Source organism: Pelodiscus sinensis, chromosome 12 (assembly GCF_052426305.1).
Source record: "Pelodiscus sinensis isolate ZL-2025 chromosome 12, ASM5242630v1, whole genome shotgun sequence".
NCBI classification, from domain to species: Eukaryota; Metazoa; Chordata; order Testudines; family Trionychidae; genus Pelodiscus; species Pelodiscus sinensis.
In genome coordinates, this window is record NC_143063.1 from 34,619,593 (window position 1) to 34,627,203 (window position 7,611).

Genomic DNA, 7,611 nt, shown 5'->3' on the forward strand with positions numbered 1-7,611 from the left:
TTCCAGGATCAGAGAGACCTGATGTGTTGGGGGATATGGGAACCTGAGCAATGCAGGAGGGGGTGGGTGGGAGCATGACACCAGGCCCAGATGGACTTCATTGGGGTGCAGGAGCCAGGAAGCTGCCATGTTGACAGAGAGAGGGGGACGAGATTCAGGAAGACCAAAGTGTAGATTAGGTGGACTGTCATTGGACCAGGATCTGGGAAGGTCAGTGGGACAACAGGGTAGAGGATTCGGCTGGCAGCATAGGAGAGGGGGGCAGAAATGACCTCCCCTAGTACTGCAAAATCCCTCATCTAGGACCAGTCAGGTGCTGAGGGTGCGGGACCAGGGAGATCCAATCTGTAATAGGTCTGTCATTAATCAAACTTCAGCCAGTTCATTTTTGAGTTATTTCTGTTTTCAAACAGCTGATCCGAGTTCCTAAACTCTTGACAGAATACATTTGAGGTCTAAAAACCTATGAGACATTGGTACTCTGCAATTTTTGCCTTTTGAAAGAGGAAGAGGTTTGTGTCACTCTTGTCCCATATGTCTTTTCATGTTTTCCTTTGAAGCAACAGTCATTCCTGTGCTCAGCAAAAAAACTTTGTTTATGCTGCTGATCCTTTTCCTTAGACAGGATCTCTCATGTCTCTGGCACTTGTGTGAAACACTGCAGAGAAACTGAACATCTGGCAACTCACCAAGCCAAAGTGACTGGGAAAAGCAGAAAATTCCTTAGAGAGAGACGAACATCTGTTTGATAGGTAGTGAAAAATAAACTAGGAATAAACTCATTTTAACAGGGGGGGGAGGGGAAATGGTTTTGGAAATGCTGATTATTCATTTTATTCAATTAAATTGCTGTAAATGTATTTGACAGTCATGGAAAAGCAATCATGAATGGATTGCTGTGCTTAAGGAAACAGATTTAGGGACCCAAGTTTGAACTTAATGATTCACAGATTTCTAGGACGGAAGGGATCATTGTGATGATCTAGTCTGACCTTTCCTAACATAATCCCAAATCCCTGATCACAGAATTTCCCCAATGTAATTCCTAGATCGTATTTTTTTTAGAAAAAAAAAAGCCATGTTGTTTTTAATGTTGTCAGTGATGGAAAGACTCCTCAAGAAACCTTGGTAAATTGTTCCAGTGGTCAATTATGCTCAGTCTAAGCATACGGCATAAGGATCTTGCACAAAACACGTGTTTTGCGCAAAAAGCCCACAGAAGTCCACACTGCTTCTTTTTGCACAAAAACCCTGTGCGGAAAAAGAAACAGGAGAAAACATGCTAATGAAGTCACGACTCTGCTAATGAGTCCCTCATTACCATATTTTCTGCTGAAAAAACTCGTAGTATAGACATAGCTAGAAAGAAAAGTCTATAGTAATACTCATTATTTTGGGAAATGTGAACTTAAAACAAAAGAATTCTTCCCAGTTTTCTCAAGTGGTCATAACCTGATAAACTATCATAAAGTGAATAATATGAGTAAAATTGTATCACTTATTATCAGGGCGCCACAAATCAGTGAATCTACTTTCCCTTATGCCTCCTGCAAGGAGGTTTACAGGATCTGTCGAAAAAGGCTTTCTTTCTCGACAGATCCCCCTCTAGACTGACACTTTTTGTTGACAAAGTGCTGAGTCAGCAAAACGCAGCAGCCATTTTTATGCAAATTAGGCACAGGATATTTAAATCCCTGCCTCATTTGCAATGTCCACATGCCTAATTTGCATCCCTCTGCCGACACAGGGATGCAGTCTAAACATACCCTTTGTGTTAAAAGGTCAACTTGCTCATTCATTGCCTAGCCCCTTCTAATCTACTAATTAGGCCCTGTTAAGTTCACCCTGAGGGAATTAATTGGTGTTTAAGAGAACATCTACACAGTACAGCAAATATCGAATTAAGATATGCAACTTCAGCTATGTCAATTGTGTAGCTGAAGTCAAAATAGATTAATTCAGCTTTTGGTGCTGTCTACACAGCAGAAAGTTGAAAGAAGAGCACTCTTCCTTTGACTTCCCTTATTCTTCATGAAATGAGGGTTACAGGAGCTGGAGTAAGAAGTCCTCAATCTCGTCATTATTTTGAAATAATGGTTTGCTGCGTAGAGGTGTGTTTTGTTATTTCAAAATAAAGTTAGTTATTCTGAAATAATTCTGCTGTGTAGATGTACCCAAAGTGACCTGAATGCTGGCTCAGCTGTTGATTCCTAGCATTCTGGCACATTGTCAGTGAGAGTTTTGCATACTTGTCAGTGAGAGGAATGGTCCAATAAAATACACCAGCATCGGTAAATGCAAGTGTCAAATTCAAAACTTTCTGGATTTGTTAATGCAGTGGGAGAACATATCATAATGAAGTGGGTAGTATTTCCTCCAAAGAAAATCCTGCTATCCTGTAATCGATGGAATCAGAACATCTCACCTGTATACCCCAGGTGCAGTACAGTTTACACCCAGGAGATTATTCTTTAGGTCAACAGATTTTGGTACAGACTGAGTACCCTTGTAAATTCCAATTAATTATAATGTACTACAAAATTATTCTGAGAATTGATGTCCTCAGTGGCCAGAAATTTGCAGGAGGGAAAAAGGACTGTCCTCATTATTACACTAGTACCCTTTATTATTCATAGAAAAACTGGTCGATTACAACCATGAAATCTGATCAGAGCCCCTTTGTGCTAGGTGAAGTAGAAAAATGCACATAAAAATATAGTCCCTTGTCTGGAGAGTCTACGGTTCTGTTGAAGACAAGATACAGACTAAATATGAGTCAGCTAATGAAACTGTGTCCTCAATGATCCCACAAGATGGGCACACACTTAGAACAAACAATGTTTGTCATCCCCCCTTATCCTTTATGAAAAGAAGCCCACGCTGACAACATTTACTGAAGTGAATTCTGTTTGAGATAACACCAGTGTCATCACCTGAGGGAGTGTTTGTTCACAGAGGCAAACTGACAGTGACAAGAACACTACAATATTTCAACCTTGAAGAAACATACACATGGATCTGTCTCTCACTTGCCTTCATTCGCCTAAAAAGTATTAGATTGTGTTAGCTGCACCCAGCAGGAATACAATAGTTTGTTTCTACACATGCGAAGACTATTTCTATGAGATGGGTGAGAGATAATATCTGCATTTATTCACCTCTATGCCCCATGCAATCAATTAATCTCAAGGGGTATGTCTACACTACCCTCCTATTTCAAAATAGGAGGGTAATGTAGGCATACCGCAATTGCAAATGAAGCCCGGGATTTGAATTTCCCGGGCTTCATTTGCATAAGCCGGGTGCCGCCATTTTTAAATCCCGGCTGGTTCGAACCCCGTGCCGCATGGCTACATGCGGCACGAACTAGGTAGTTCGAACTAGGAAGCCTAGGAACTAGGAAGCCTAGTTCGAACTACCTAGTTCATGCCGCGTGTAGACACGCGGCACGGGGTTCGAACCAGCCGGGATTTAAAAATGGCGGCACCCGGCTTATGCAAATGAAGCCCGGGAAATTCAAATCCCGGGCTTCATTTGCAATTGCGATATGCCTACATTACCCCGCTAGTTCGAACTATCGGGGTAGTGTAGACATACCCAAGCAGAGTAAAACTTTACAAACTTTATAGTTGACAATCATGAAAATAAACAATGGAAGCAGTGAGTGGAGAAAACCTGTCGTCTTGATCTAAACAAATAAAAATAATATTTTGCTCTTATAAAACAAAGGACTCTTGGATTCTAAAGTGCTGGTTTGGAGTAATGTGTCTGGCTACTACAGAGCTAAGATTTCCTTCTGAACAAAATGTTCTGTATTTAGTGTCAGTCTCCAGCCTGGAGAAGTACTGTAAAGCTTTGGATGGATTTTGGGTACCTAACTTGTGCTCAAGACATATTTATTGAAGTATTATGAATGACATGATTACTTGTGCTGCTGTTGTAAAGCACAAATCAAGTTTCTGCTGTTACAAAGATGTCTGCTTTCATTTTCTTTTTGGTGCCTTTCTAACATGAGCTATTATTACAGTGGGGACTTTTTTCTTTTTTGCAAATTGGAATATAAGTTATCATAGAAATTTAGGCTATGTCTACATTACAAAGTTAATTCGAACTAACAGACGTTAGTTCGAATTAACTTTGATAGGCGCTACACTAGCGCTCCGCTAGTTCGAACTTAATTCGAACTAGCGGAGCGCTTAATTCGAACTAGGTAAACGTCATTCTACGAGGACTAACGCCTAGTTCGAATTAGCTAGTTCGAATTAAGGGCTGTGTAGCCACTTAATTCGAACTAGTGGGAGGCTAACCCTTCCTAGCTTGCCCTGGTGGCCACTCTTTTGCCCCCCTCCTGGCCCCGGAGCCCTTAAAGGGCCACGGGCTGGCTACACAGTTTGTGCCAGTTGCAAGCCTGCCAGCACCTAGCCAGCAGACCCTGCACCTGGCACAAGATGAGCCAGCCACCCGATGCCACCCAGCCCTCCGCCTCTTCCCGGGACCAGCCTGCTTGGTCAAGTGCGGAGATTGTGGACCTCATTGAGGTTTGGGGGGAAGCCTCCAATGTCCACGATCTCCACACTAGCCACAGAAATGCAGCTGTCTACAGCCGCATGGCTGACAGCCTGGCCGCCAGAGGCTACCAGCGAATCCGGGAGCAGGTCTGCTGTAAAATAAAGGACCTGCGGCAGTCCTACTCCCGGGCCTGCCTGCCAGGAGCTGACCCGGAGGCCTGCCCCCACTTTCAGGCCCTGGACCGCATCCTGGGGGCTCACGCCATCCCTGCCCCCCAGGTGGTCATTGACCCTGGGGCAGAGGGACCCGTCCTGGACACCGAGGAGGAGGAGCTGGAGGACGCCGAGAGCCAGGAGCCTGCCAGGAGCCTGCCCAGGACCCAGGACCCCTGAGGAACCCCACAGACCACATCTCCTTTGTCGTCCGAGGCCGGGGAGGCCTCCACCTGTGAGTACCATCATGCTCCCCTTATGTGTACAGGGGGGTGGGGAGGAGAGGGAGCCCAGGAACCGTGCGCCTGGGCTTTGCCCACCATGGAGCAGCAGCTGGGTGTCATGCAGGGGCCGTGGCCTTGCAGAGGGGGGGCTGGGTTTCACCCACCTTGTCCCCAGGGAGAACTGACTGCTGCTCTTGTTTCACCACAGCCGTAGCACCTAGGACTGCAGGGCACACCACCCCGCCTGCAACAGCCACCCGCGCCCAGGCCAGCAGGCGTGCCAGGAACCAGGAGGACTACCAGCAGCAGCACCTCCGGTTCATGGAGCAGCTGCTCCACAACCAGGAGCACTGGGTCCGGGAGGACCTTCGGCTGCACCAGCGGAGTGTGGATGCGCTGGAGGAGCAGGGCCGTGCCCTCAGAGGCCACCTCCAGACCCTGGTGGACTGGTTCCTGCCTCCTCCGGCTCTGGCTCCTGCGGCTGCTGCAGCTCTCGCTCCTCCTCCCACCCCTGCTGCCCCTGCTCCCTCTCCCGCTTCCTCCGCACCCACCGTCCCTCCTGTCCCACCCTCCACACTCATTCTCCCCCGAGGCCCCCGCACCCGCAGTGTTGCGAGACGGGAGAGCCAGCTGGACCCCCAAGCCTGAGCGTTCCCTTCCCTTCCTCCCCTTCCACCCCCTTCCAGCTCCCTCCTACCAGGTTTCCCCCTCCCTCTTCCACCCTCACTCCTCCCTCCCCCACCCCAGTTATGTAAAATAAAGAGAGGTTTTTTTGCCAAAACAGGTGTCTTTATTTGACATTAGGAAGGCAGGTTAGGGAGGGGGAAAGGAGAAGGGGGGGAGGGTGGAAGAAGGCCCCAGTGGGGCATGCAGGAAGAGTTCAGTCCTTCTCCTCCACATGGAAGCTCTCCTGCAGGGCTTCCCGGATCCGGATGGCCCCCTGCTGGGCTTCCCGGACGGCGGCGGTGCAGGGCTGAGCATACTGGCCAGCCATGCGGTCAGCCTCAGCCATCCAGGCTTGCAGGAAAGCCTCCCCCCTCCTCTTGCACAAATTGTGCAGCACACAACATGCTGCCACCATGGGAGGGATGTTGTGCTCAGCGAAGTCGAGGCGGGTGAGGTGGCACCTAAATCGGGCTTTCAGTCGCCCGAAGTCCCCCTCAATCACGATGTGGGCCCTGGTCAGCCTCGCATTGAAGGCCTGGCGGGAGGGGTTGAGGTGCCCAGTGTAGGGCTTCATGAGCCAGGGCTGTAGGGGATAGGCCACATCCCCCACCAGGCACACGGGCATGTCCACATCCCTGACCCTGATGTGGCGGTCGGGGAAGAAGGTCCTGGCGTGCAGCCTCTGGCACAGGGAGGAGTTCCGGTACACCCTGGCTTTGTGTGCCTTGCCGGACCAGCCCACATTAATGTCCGTGAACTGGCCCCGGTGGTCACACACAGCCTTCAGGAGGACGGAGAAGTACCCCCTGCGGTTCACGTACTGGGAGGCCTGGTGTTCCGGGGCATGGATGGGGATGTGCGTCCCATCGATGCCCCCCCCCCCCCGCAGTTGGGGAAGCCGAAGGCGCCAAACCCCCGGATGACGGCGTCCGGGTCGGCGAGGTGGACCACCCTGCAGAGCAGCACCTGATTGATGGCCTTGACCACCTGTGGAGAGACACAGCAAAGCGCAAATCAGTGGGATGCCCGGGTGGCTGGGAGTGCTCATGCCCTGGCAGTGCCCTGTGCCCCACTCCCGGGAGCAACCCCCCTGGGTGGCGTGTAGTACGGCCGGGAGAGACCGGCTCCTCCGTTGTGGGGCACTTTTGCCTCCTCCCTCCCGTCACTATGTTTTCCCTGGGGCGGCCCATCCCCTCCTTGCAGCCCCCCTCGCCCCTGGCCCAGTGGCCAGCGAGTGCCGTACCTGCATGAGCACCGCTCCGACGGTGGATCTCCCCATGCCGAACTGGTTCCCGATGGATCGGTAGCTGTCCGGCGTGGCGAGCTTCCAGAGGGCGATGGCTAAACACTTCTGGAGGGGGATGGCGGGCCTCATGCGAGTGTCCCTTCTGCGCAGAGCAGGGGCGAGCCACTCGCAGAGCTCCAGGAAGGTGTCCCTCTCCATCCTGAAGTTCTGGGTCCACTGTTGGTCTCCCCAGTGCTCCAGGACGATGCGGTCCCACCAGTCACTGCTGGTGTCCAGACGCCAGATGTGGCGGGGCCCGCCGGCTCCCGGGTACCGCCGCAGCTGCGCCATGGCCCCCAGGGTGGCCAGGCAGAGAGGCAGGGGGCTAACGTGCACCAGGTGGAACCGGGCAGCCTCCAGCCATTGCTGGCAGGCTTGTAGCAGCAAGTCCATAAAATTCACCAGAAAGTGCAGGGCGAGCTCTGGCTCCATGTTGCCACCTGCAGTGGCGTCCCCGAAGGGAAGCACCGACACAGACAGGCACAGAGAAAAATGCTTTGCTGTCCCTCGGCAAGGTAGGCAAGCAAGCGGAAAAGCTGAGAACTGGCTGTCTAGGGGGATCCCTTTAAGCAAGAGCCTCAGATAGCTTCAGACAGCAGCCACACAAAGCAACTACTGACCTGATGCCCTGCAAGAACCAGTTTCAGCTGCCCTTAAATGCGCCCCTGCGTCCAATCAGTGTGGACACACTAGTTCGAATTAGCAAAACACTAAT

At 50.7% G+C, this 7,611-nt stretch overlaps 1 long non-coding RNA gene across 1 annotated transcript; it reads left to right on the plus strand.

Annotated features, from left to right (window-relative positions):
- Positions 1 to 85: 85 nt before the first annotated feature.
- On the plus strand, positions 86 to 5,704 carry LOC142831144 (uncharacterized). Its single transcript, XR_012906802.2, has 3 exons — positions 86 to 752; positions 4,743 to 4,956; positions 5,154 to 5,704. It is a non-coding gene; the product is annotated as an uncharacterized LOC142831144 (long non-coding RNA).
- The last annotated feature ends 1,907 nt before the right edge of the window (positions 5,705 to 7,611 follow it).